At 44.7% G+C, this 12,512-nt stretch overlaps 1 long non-coding RNA gene across 2 annotated transcripts in view; it reads right to left on the bottom strand.

Moving 5' to 3' along the window:
- LOC149127017 (uncharacterized) overlaps positions 1-12,443 on the bottom strand; it is a 31,167-nt gene extending 18,724 nt beyond the window's left edge. For both annotated transcript variants that reach the window (XR_016233137.1, XR_016233138.1), the window contains exon 1: positions 12,307-12,443. This is a non-coding gene — a long non-coding RNA (uncharacterized LOC149127017). The remainder of the gene's footprint in view (positions 1-12,306) is intronic.
- Between the last annotated feature and the right edge of the window lie 69 nt (positions 12,444-12,512).

Here is a 12,512-nt window from a genome sequence, read left to right on the forward strand (position 1 = left end):
CTCACTAGGCTAATCCTCTGCCTGCGGTGCTGGCACACCGGGTTCTAGTCCCGGTTGGGGTGCCGGATTCTGTCCCGGTTGCTCCTCTTCCAGTCCAGCTCTCTGCTGTGGCCTGGGAGTGCAGTGGAGGATGGCCCAGGTCCTTGGGCCTTGCACCCGCATGGGAGACCAGGAGGAAGCACCTGGATCCTGCCTTCGGATCAGCATAGCGCGCCACCTGCAACACACCGGCCGTAGCGGCCACTTTGGGGGTAAACTAGGAAAAAGGAACACCTTTCTCTCTGTCTCTCTCTCTCACTGTGTAACTCTGCCTGTCCAAAAAAAAAAAAAAAAAAAAAAAAAAAATCCTGTGCAACTGCTAAATGTCAAGTTGCAAAAGAATATGTGATAATATTCATGATAAAAGTGATAAAGGCAATGTGAACTATGCAATCCCAATTTTATAGTGTTCACATAATTACCCATCAAGATCTACTGAAGACTGGTTCCAGGACTTCCAAGGATACCAGGATCCCTTACAGAAAATGGCACAGTATTTGCACTTAACCTATGTACTTCCTTCCGTATACTTTACATCATCCCCAGATTACCTACAGTAATTACCTAGTGTGATGTCAATGCTAAGTAAATAGTTGTTATAGTGTATTGCTTACGCTCAATGGCCGGAAAAGCAATCTCTATGTGATTAGTATAGCTAGGTGTGTTTTTTTTTTATTATTTTATTTATTTGAGAGGTAGAGCTATAGACAGAGAGAGGGAAAGACAGAGAGGGAGATCTTCCATCCACTGGTTTACTCCCCAGATGGCCGAAACAGCCAGAATTGAACTGATGAGAAGCCAGGAGCCAGGAATTTCTTCCAAGTCTCCCACATGGGTTCAGGAGCCCAAGCACTTGGGCCATCTTCCACTGCTTTCTCAGGTCATAGCAGAGAGCTGGATCAGAAGAGGAGCAGTCGGGACACGAACAAGCACCCATAAGGGATGCTGGCACCACAGGCAGATACTTAGCCTATTATGCCACAGTACCAGCCAGCTGGGTGGTTTTTTTGTTGTTGTTGTTTTTGTTTTTCTAAAGATTTATTTGTTTGTTTTAAAGTCAGAGTGGCGGGGGGAGAGAGAGAGCGGGAGAGAAGGGGGGGTGTCTTCCATCCGCTGGTTCACTCTTCAACTGGCTGCAATGGTTGGAGTTGTGCTGATTAGAAGCCAGAAGCCAGGAGCTTCTGCCAGGTCTCCCTCACAGATGCAAGGGCTCAAGGACTGCTTTCCCAGGCCATAGCAGGGAGCTGGATCAGAAGTGGAGCAGCACCGGTGCCCATATGGGATGCTAGCACTGCAGGCTATGGCCTAACCCACTATACCACAGCGCCAGCCCCTGTTTAAAAAAAAAAAAAAAAGCCTGAATTTTTTTTAAAAAAGATTTATTTATTTATTTGAAAGTCAGAGTTACACAGAAAGAGAAAAGGCAGAGAGAGAGGGAAGTCTTCCATCTGCTGGTTCACTCCCCAATTGGCCGCAACAGCCGGAGCTGAGCTGATCTGAAGCCAGGAGCCAGGAGCTTCTTCTGGATCTCCCACAAGGGCCTAGCCTGAATTTTAAAAGGGATTGCTGCATGACAAGATTACAAGTGGGATTATTAAAGATAAGCATTTTCGTTCCGTATTTTCAAATATTTCTACAATGTACATAGCTATGTTAATAATCAGAGAAACAGAATAATGCTACTTAAAAGGCTACATGCATTCATGCAGATTATGATTTACACTATGGATATGTGATTCCTTAATAAAAAGAATTTTTAAAAAGTAGGCCCAGGGATCTTCTGCAGAGAAAAATAAAGGAAAGAAATCTCTTCAGAGATCATCTCAGCCCTCGGTTGGGCTTCCTTTTCCACCAATGGAAACTTTTAGACTAATTAAATTTCTTAGCTGGCCCGTTGAAAATGTACTCTTTGTTTTTAATTGTCAGAGATTAATGTGCTTGATAAAAGTATGTTTGCAAAGCATGTGCACGCTAACTTCTGACCCAAAGAGGAGACTGTACTTCAATTTGCTATCTCCCCAGGCCTGACTACACAACCAGGAAGTGATCGCAATGCGGCTTCCAAGCTGCTGGGCCCTGCTTTGCTGGTTGGTGATGTGAGTCATCCAAAACCTGCCAGGTCAAAACCTGGTCTGACTACTTCTCCTGGACTTCACGGCTCCCGGCCCCACCTCTGGCTCCAGGCTCTTCTCTGTCTCGTTTTTTTCCCATGGGAAATCTGACAGCCTTGCCTTGTCACATAGTCTCACAGGCCAGAAAATGCAGAGAAATGCAGCTCAGGAGCAGGCAGGCACTGGTGCTACAGAGAGCCGGTGTAGGATGATGACTGGGACGGGCAAGAATGCCGCTGTCATTGCGAAATCCAGGCCTCACTTCACCCACAACCTCCGTGTTCCTCCTATGTCTCAGTTATCTGTAGTTTTGCTTTAGTTTTTATTCGGAGTTATAAAGTGGTTGACATCCATCAGCTATGGTGAGCTTCGGCTGTCTTCGGATTGGTGTGGGAGTTGCTATGAAACCAATGTCGCTGAAGAGGGAGGCTTGTGTGGCTTGTGCTGAGAACTGTATCCTGGCTAATAAGCTTTTAAAACCGATCTCTGACACTCTGAATCCTTGGAGGAAAGCTTCAAAATTTCATCCTGGGTTTCTAGGTCTCACTGGCTTTTAGTTAACATTCATTTAATGCAGAGGATTTTAACCGCTCCCAATCTGTTCATCATTCACTCAACTATTTATTGAATGCCTGGAATGTGTAAGATATGACACCAGACATGGGGGATGCAGGGATGAGCAAAGCAGACCCAGTCCTTGTCTATGAAGTTCACGGTCTAGACAAAGACGGCATTATAACTGAGGTAACAGAAATACGTAGTGCAAGCCAAGAGCTATGGTGCACCATGGAAGGCTCTGGGTGCTATGATTACTGGAAGCAGGATTGGCTGTAGACTGATGGAGAAGAGGAGGAATGACCATGCCGCTGTGACGGCGTAAGGAGATGGAGACCCAGATGAAAATGTGGAAGGGACTGGAGAGGCACTAAGACCCAGCTGGAGGGGAGGAGCTTGGTGCAGGAAGAGCCTGCAGAACCTGTGTGCTAAGCTCAGAAATTTAGAAGGGATTTGACAAACAACAGGAAGTACTTGAACTACGGAGCAACATTTTTTATTTACTGTATGAGAAAGAGTTGGGATTTCAGGCAGAACTAGTAGGACAGGACCCAGTGAGGAGGAATCAGCAATAAGCCAGAAAGGGGGTATGGAAGCTTAGAGGGAGCGCTATGTATGAAAACACACGAGGACGGGTGCCTCTGAAGGAACTTGCAAAAGCAGAGCTGCTCGTATGCTTAAGTAATTCCTGACAACATCATCCCTGGCTTGAGCTGTTAAGTTGGAGGTCTCCAGCATCCTAGAAGTACTACATCAAGAACTTATTGATTCAGTCTAATGATATTAATACCGCTTCAAGGAGGCAGTATTTCTAAATATCAATGAGTATAAATAAGAGAAGTTTGGGAGCCGGCGCTGTGGTGTAGCAGGCTAAGCCTCTGCCTTCAGTGCTGGCATCTCATATGGGTGCCAGCTCGTGTCCCGGCTGCTCCTTTTCTGATCCAGCTCTCTGCTATGGCCTGGGAAAGCAGCGGAAGATGCCCCAAGTGCTTGGTCCCTGTATCTCCGTGGAAGACCCAGAAGAAGCTCTTGGTCCCTGGCTTTGAATCGGCTCAGCTCCAGCCATTGCAGCCATTGGAGAGTGAACCAGTGGATGGAATACTTCTCTCTGTGTGTCTCTCCCTCGCTCTGTCTGTAACTCTCTCAAATAAATAAATATCTTTAAAAAAATAAGCAAATTTTTAAAGTCTGACTCTGCCTTCCCATCTCTTCCAGGTGGCTGGAAAAGTGCAGGGGGAAAGGGATATTACAAGGGTGAAAACAGAAATGACACAGAAGGTAACATCACTCTACAGACTGTGGAGAAATACTGATCTGCTTGGCCTTTCTGTCCATAAGAATTGTACATATTCATGGGGTCAGCTTGGCTTTTTACATATTCATTTGTTTGATTTATTTGAAAGGCACAGAGAGACAGAGAAAGGCATCACTCATAAGCTGTTTATTCCCCCAATGCCTCAGACAGCTGGGGCTGACCAGCCTGAAATCAGGAGCTGAGGATGCAATCCAGATCTCCCACATGGGGGCAGAGATCCACCTGCTGTGTGCCAGCACCTGCTGCCTCCCAGGGTGTGCACTGGCAGGAAGCCGGAATTGGAGGCCATAGACGGGACTCAACCCCAGGCACTCCGATATGCGATGCGGGCATTTTAACTGTTAGGCCAAATGCCTGCTCCCAGCTTGGCTTTTGACAGATGATGTGCTGGCACTATAACCACCATCTGACTGAAAAGCTCCACCTGCCTAGCCATGGAATCCTCAGCTGGGATTGGGGACACAAGCACAGGGCTAGGATAAACACTTTGAGGACTGGCACATTACATACCCTCATGTAGCATATGCTGCATGTACTAGAACATGAACCCAGAATCAACCTGCATCTCCCTCAGTGTGAATAGCAGTTGTTGCCAACATCCACTGAAGCGCTTTCCCTGGGCTGTTGTCCTGCGTTTTCTCTGGGGCTTCCATCTAGCAACGGCCTGCTCTTCCATATTTCCAACTTTTCATTTCCCTACTGCCTCTAGAACTTAGGGCACCAACACTGTAAGTTACTGAGTTTCTAAATTTAATGCACAAAAGAAGTGCCAGGGTGGGGATGGGGTCTGTGAAATACAGATGCTAGGACCCACCCTTACGCAATGTGATTTAGTAAATCTGACACTGAGCTCAGGAACCGGCATTGGACAAGCACTGTGATGAGTCTTGTGTAGGTTGTCCCCAGATCACCTCATCAGAGCGCTGCTTAGTTGAATCCAGCAACCTAATGGATCCATGTCAAACACAAACACAAACATTAGCATTTATCAAGAATCTTTTGTGAACACGGCCCTGTATGTTTGCATGAGCCTTGCTCCTTTTTCCTAGGGCGTAAACCCACACAAAGTAATGCTGGAAGATTCCTGGGATCCTAATGTGTAATTCTGGTAGGGACAGAGTTTTTCCTTGGGGATAGGTGAAGCAACATTGTTTGCATAATGTCACTCCACCCTGGCATTTATTATTAGTCACGAAAACTGAGCCAACCCCAGTACTGCCCTGTTGTTTGATGTGTATTCAGGGTGCGCAGACCCCTACAACTCCCTTCCTTCTCCCCTCAGAGGAGAAAACACAACTCATAGTCCAGGCAACAGAGCAAAAGTCGGAATGACCCTTGAGCTCACACAAGCTTCTCTGGAAGCTTTGCAATCTTTGGAGATTGGTGGGTTATGCAGAGTAGCATTGCAATGGGAGTATGGGTGCCATCCTGAACTGTGGGTGTATTCAAGGAGGGAGAGGCAGGGGAAGTGTGCAAAGGCAAAGTGAAGAGGATGACAACAACTGTTTTGAAACAATAATCCTTGGCTGCCAGGATCAACAACAAGGGTGAGATTAGGACAAGGTGAACACACAGGTATTGGATAGAACATCCTTCAAGAAGTATTTTTTATCCTGAACAAGAAAAATCAAAGTGAAGGCATCACAATATCTGACTTCAAAGTATACTAAAAAGACACAGTAATTAAAAATAGCTCAATACTGGCATAAAAATTGATACATAGATCAATGGAACACAGTAGAGAGCCCAGAAATGAATCCACATATGTACAGACAACAGACTTCTGACAAAAGTGCTTAGACCATTCAGTGGAGTAAGAGTAAGGATGATTTCTTTAACAAATGGTGCTGGGAAAATTGGATGTATATATGTAGAATGAAATTAAATTCATATCCCTCACCATATACAAAAATCAACTCAAGATGGATCAAAGACCTAAATTTAAGACCAGAGACTACGAAGTTGCTGAAAGAAAATGTAGGGGAAACACCCTAGGACATTGGTGTAGGGAAAGACTTCTTGGAGCAGACCCCCACAGCACAATCAGCAAAAGCAAAACTAAACAAGTGGGAATATATCAAACTCAGAAGCTCCTGCACAGCTAAGGAAATGATCAATAGAGTGAAGAGGCATATCACAGAATGGGAAAAAATATTTGCAAATCACCAATCCGACAAAGGATTAACATTCCAAATATATCAGCAACTTAACAAACACAACAACAAAAGCGAACAATCCAGCTGAGATATGGGCAAAGAACTTTAACAGACAGTTCTCAAAAGAAGCAATACAGGGGCCGGCGCTGTGGCACAGTGGGTTAACACCCTGGCCTGAAGTGTCTGCATCCCATATGGGCGCTGATTCGAGATCCGGCTGCTTCACTTCCGTTCCAGCTCTCTGTTGTGTCCTGTGAGGGCAGTAGAGGACGGTCCAAGTCCTTGGGCCCCCACACCCGCGTGGGAGACCCAGGAGAAGCTCCTGGCTCCTGGCTTCGGATCGGCACAGCTGCGGCCGTTGCAGCCAATTGGGGAGTGAACTATCAGATGGAAGACCTCTCTCTCTCTCTTTCTCTATGCCTCTTCTCTCTCTGTGTAACTCTGACTCTCAAATAAATAAATAAATCTTAAAAAAATAAAAAATAAAAAAATAATTTAAAAAAGGAGCAATACAAATGGCCAACAAATATGTGAAAAAAATGCCTAACACCACTAGCTATCAGGAAAATGCAAATGCAAACCACAATGATATATCCCCTCACCTCTGTCAAAATGGCTAAAATCCAAAACACAGAGAGCAATGAGTGCTGGCGAGGATGTAGGCAAAGGGAAACACTTAACACTCTTGGCGGCAATGTAAGTTAGTGCAGCCACTGTGGAAACCAGTGTGGAGATTTCTTAAAAAACTAAGAAGTTGCCATATGATCCAGCAATCCCACTACTGGGAATACCCAAAAGACTTGAACACAATGTGACAAAAAAGATACCTGCACCACCATGTTCATAGCAGCACTGTTCACAATGGCCACAATTTGGAATCAACCAAGGTGTCCATCATCAGAATCAGATGAATGGATAAAGAAAATGTGAGATATATATATATATATATATATATATGCACACACACACTACGGAATATATTCAGCTATAAAAAAGAATAAAATTCTACCATTTACAGCAAAATAGACACAATTGGAGAGGACATAATGTTGAGTGAAATAAGCCAGAAAGAAAAACACCGCATGTTCACCCTTATATGTGAGAGCTAAAATTAAAAAAAAAAATGCAGAAAGAAAAAAAGAAAAGAAATGTCTGTGTAACAGCATTGCTGCAAATATAGTTTTGAACAACTTTGTTTTATACCTTTGACAAACCAGTGGTTAAGAATGTTATACTACTATAATTTTAATGGTCTGTGATTACTTTAACATTTACTGTACGTGGGTGAAATGGTCATTTTTCAATTCAATTATTGTTTATAGCCATTTTCTATATTCCCACTAAATTAGGATCTGTTGCTTTACTTGTTAAACTTCTTTTTTGGTTAAGTATTAAGTCTTTTTACTGTAATGTAATTTTAAAATATGTCATCTCAAAAACTAAAAAAAAAAAAAAAAAGAAAAAGAGGGACAAAGAGAGAGGGTGGGTAGGAGAGGAGAGAGGAGGGAGGGACGGAGGAGAGAAGGGAATGTCATTGTGTTCTTAGAATTATATCTACAAGTCACATAGAAACTCTTAAAAACTAACTGAAATAAAATTTTATCAAAAGGAAAAAAAGAAATAAAAGTTACAAAGATTGGAAACAAAGAACTATATCTAGGAACTACATTAAATCTGTTATAAATAAAAAAAAGTGTTTGCTGTGGAAGATTGTGGTGACCCTTGTGCAAAGCTGTGGTTCCAGAAGCCTCTTGTGATAGTTCCTGCTATCAGGCATAAGCGTGACGTCCCCTCCTGCATAATCTCCCAGCTGTGTTTGGCCCCGTATATGTATGTAAGGACCTGACAAAAGTAGCTCCATTTTCATTCCGACAACTTTCAAACTTTGAAGTGAGAAAAGTCAGTGGTTGAAAATCCCGCTCTCAAAAGATGTTTCCCATCTGTTGCTTCTTCAACCCTCCAAACAATGCTCCCACCTCCCACCTCCCGCCTCGGTGTTCTGGGACCTGGGGGGAAGTGCTGGGGCAGGCACAGGCCCCAGACTTGTTGGCTTGAGCTACGCAGGTCCCACAGTCAGTCTCAGCACATCTGCAAAAGCCCCACTGATGTGGAACAAGACTGGGACAACAGGAGGAGACAGGAGCTAAAGGGCCTCTTACAGCCACCCCGGCCTTCCTGCCCTTAAGTCAACTCCATCTCCAACCCACGGCACAGTGCTCCCCTCCCACTCAGGCTCAGAACCCAATTGTTGGGGATCTCCCAGAGACCTCACTGCTTGGTCATCACTGACAACCACCTCCAATGAGAAGCCAGAGACCTCTGTGACCAGAAATTATTTTTCTTTGCTCTGTCTAGCATTTTTGTTAGTTTTTCTTGGAGTTCCATAAATGCTCGCTAGCCAGAGATGTCAGTGAGGTCCAAGACATTCCAAGTGGCTACAATGCCATGAGCCAAATAATCAGGATGGGGTTGGCTAGGAGACCCAAATTCACAGGTACATTGTATTTTTAAAAAAAAGAATCGCTAGTAAGCTAATGTTTGGTGTCGCAGTTAAAATACCTGCATCTCATATCAGGGTCCCTGGGTTTGATTTCCTGCTCTGGCCCTTGACCCCAGCTTCCGGACAATGCAGACCCTAAAAGACAGCAGTGATGGCTCAAGTAATAGAGCTCCTGCCACCCACATGGGAGACCAGAATTATGTTCCCAGCTCCCAGCTTTGGCCCTAGCCATTGAAAGGCATTTGCGGAGGGGCTGGCACTGTGGCGCTGCAGGTTAAAGCCCTGGCCTGAAGCACCAGCATCCCATATGGGTGCCGGTTCTAGTTCCGGCTGCTCCTCTTCCGATCCAGCTCTCTGCTATGGCCTGGGAAAGCAGTAGAAGATGGCCCAAGTCCTTGGGCCCCTGCACCTACGTGGGAGACCTGGAGGAAGCTCCTGGCTCCTGGCTTCAGATCAGAGCAGCTCTAGCCGTTGCGGCCATTTAGGGAGTGAAACAGTGGATGGAAGACCTCTCTCTCTTTCTGCTTCTCCTTCTCTGAGTAACTCTGACTTTCAAATAAATAAATAAATCTTTTAAAAAAAAGGCAGTTGGGAAGTAAACCAGCATATGGGCGCTCATTCATTTGCTCGCTCTCCCTGTCTTCTCTCTCTCTCTCTCTCTCTTTTTTTTTTTTTTTTTTTTGGCCTCTTAAATAAATAAATAATTTTTTAAAAAGTAAAAAGAACTACCCAACTTCATCGAGATTAATCACTGGAAAAGATTTAATACAGATACTTACCAATCTCTAAACTCTACATTTAAGTAGACAACCTAGAGAAAACTTAATATGAATACCTGGGAACAGACACATTTTTGTTACTTTTTCAACTCTTATCTAGCATTACTGAATCCAACCTTGCTTTACCCATATTACAAAATTACTTCCTCCCTTGTGCAATGACTTCTCAATTGTCAGTCTTGCTAACTTTAGAGTGCTGGAGCTAATAGACAGGCAGGTCCCTGGAGAAGGACGGAAGTGAAGTAGACCCTGTGGATTAATAAGTCGGAACAAATTTTTGAACCAAGGAAATTTTTGCTTTACGTGTTTAAAGGGAAGATAATCACTTAACTGATCAAATTCATAGATGCTGTAAAGAAACTTACCTTCCCTAAATGTATTTGTTCACCTCACGCATGAAATCTCCCTGTTACATTCCCTCATCTCAGAGCACTCACTCCAGTCAAAATGCAAGCATCTGTGAGATTTTTCACTTGCACCAGTTTTAGGGAAGATTTACAGATTCTCTCCTCAGAGTCAGTTTTCGTAGCTTAGATAGGGAGAGTAGGTGAGTACAGTAGCATCCAAGGGGACCGGGAAATGAACGCAAACCTTGGAAACCTCACAGTTCCCGCGCCAGCAGTCACTGCATCCACATAGCCTGGTTCCCAGCCAGCCACTCGGCGCCTTTATCAACAGAAGGGCACACACTCAATGAGCAAGGCCAGCAGTGTGAGGGAAGGGGAAAGCTGACAGCCGCACGTGACCTCCTTCCACCTGCCCACTCTGGACCCCGACTGCCCAGGAACAAGCCGGAAGTCCACGGCCTCTCCCCCATCTCTTGTCTTAGTTTATCAGGCCCTGGCATGACGAAAGCCAACCTATTTACATGAAATGCACAAACCCGCATTTCCATGCTCAACTGGTTTTCAGCAAAGGCGTCAACAAAATTCAAGAAAGGATTTTTTTTCCCAGTAAGAAAGGTTGTAAGTAGCTATGTGCCAAGGCAAAAGAAGCTTAACTCCCCTTGCTACCCTCACCCAACACACACACACACTGTATGTATCATACAGAAAGAAATTTGACATGGATCATGCCCGCACGCGTAAAAGCGAAATCCATAAAGCATCAAAGAGAAAATACAAGGAGATATGTTCCTGGAAACTTAGGGCAGGCAATTATGTTTTTAAAAATACATCAGGCAATAACCATGAAAGGAGAAAACGGACTTCATTGAATTTAAAAACTTCTGCTCATCAAAAAACACCCATTACAAAAGCAAAATGACAAGCTAAACACTAAGGGGAAGGAGAAAAAAAGAATTCTTCTAAAATGGAAAGAAAAATAGGGATGGGGAATTATTTGAACAGGCATTTCACAAAAAGAAACATCCAAATAGTCAATACACACGTCAAAGGTGCTAAAAATTATTATTCATCAGGTAAATGCAAATGAAAACCACAGTAAGATACTTTATATCCCCACAAGAATGGCAACATTAGAAAGACTGACAAAACCAAGTCCTGGAGAAGATGGAGCCACTAAAATTCCCATGAATTATAGGTTGAGTCTAATTTTTTAAAAGATTTTATTTATTTATTTGAGAGGTAGAGTTACATAGAGAGAGGAGAGACAGAGAGAAAGGTCTTCCATTCCCTGGTTCACTTCCCAAATGGCCACAACGGCTGGAACTGAGCGGATCCATAGCCAGGAGCCAGGAGCTTCTTCCAGGTCTCCCACGCAGGTGCAGGGGCCCAAGCACTTGGGCCATCTTCTACTGCTTTCCCAGGTCATAGCAGAGAGCTGGATCAGAAGTGGAGCAGCCGGAACACAAACCGGTGCCCCTAGAGGATGCCGGCACTGCAGGCAGAGGATTAACCTACTGTACCATAGCGCCAGCCCCGGAATCTAATTTACTGTTTAGTTTTGCTTTATTTGAAGACAGAGACAAAGAGAGAAAGATCCATTAATTCACTTCCCAAATGCTCCCAACAGCTGGGACTGGTCCAGGCCAAACCTAGGAGTTGGGTCTCCATCCAGGTCTCCCACGTGGGTGGCAGGGACCCAAGTACTTGGGCCATCAGCTGCTGCCTCCCAGAGTGCGCATTAGCTGGGAACTGGAATGGGAAGTGAACCCAGGAGTCTAGCCCAGGCACTCCCAATGTGGGATGCAGGTGTCCCAAGCAGCATCTTAACTGCTCTGTGTTGGTGGCATTTAAAATGGCTCAACCCTATTGGAAATTGTTTGGCAATGTCTAACAATGTTAAACACACACCTTCCCTAAGTCCCAGAATTTCTATCCCCAGATATATGGCCAAGAGCAACGACTTCACAGTGGTTTTATTCAAAATCACCTAAAACAAACAAAACATCCAATGCTCCCAACAGGATGCTAAATAATCAAACATGCTATATTCATACACAAGAATACTACATAACAAAAAGAACAGGGTACTGATAAATCTAACAACACGGATGAATCTCAAACATTATTCTGAGTAAATGAAACCAAACCACAACCTGATTCCACTTATAGGAAGTATAAAAACAGGCAAAACTAGTGGTTGAGTGGATGGCACTGGATGAGAAGGGGCATGAGGGAATTTTCTGGAATGATGGAGACATTTACAACTGATTGCATGGGTGGACAACTGCAAAAATGAGGCACTAAGCTGATCACCTAAAAGTTGCGCATTTTACCACACATAAACTATACTTCAATTTTTTAAAAGGAAGGAAAAGAATTCCCCTTGGAATCCCAAAACATGCGTAACCCAAGGGGGAACCCAGGAACGCCCAGCCAATCAGAAGTGGTTGGAGCCACCTGCTCCTCCACCGCCCCCACGGGCTGGCTCTGCTCCCGGGGCTCACCCTCAGGGCTTCCAGTACGCGTTCTGCTCCACGTCAGTCCAGGCAGGGAACGCTGACAGAGCGCATCAAGCCCCTCCTCACCAAGCATCCCCGTAGGCCCAGAATTCAGAGACTTCTGCCAAATTCCTGCAGCTGTGGGGTCACAGGGCCGGGTCTCATCATGGAGTCCAGCCTGGCCCTCCTACCACCTTCCCGGCTGCAAGTCT

Source organism: Oryctolagus cuniculus, chromosome 4, assembly GCF_051225735.1.
Source record: "Oryctolagus cuniculus isolate XC-2025 breed Fujian yellow rabbit chromosome 4, ASM5122573v1, whole genome shotgun sequence".
Classification (NCBI taxonomy): domain Eukaryota; kingdom Metazoa; phylum Chordata; class Mammalia; order Lagomorpha; family Leporidae; genus Oryctolagus; species Oryctolagus cuniculus.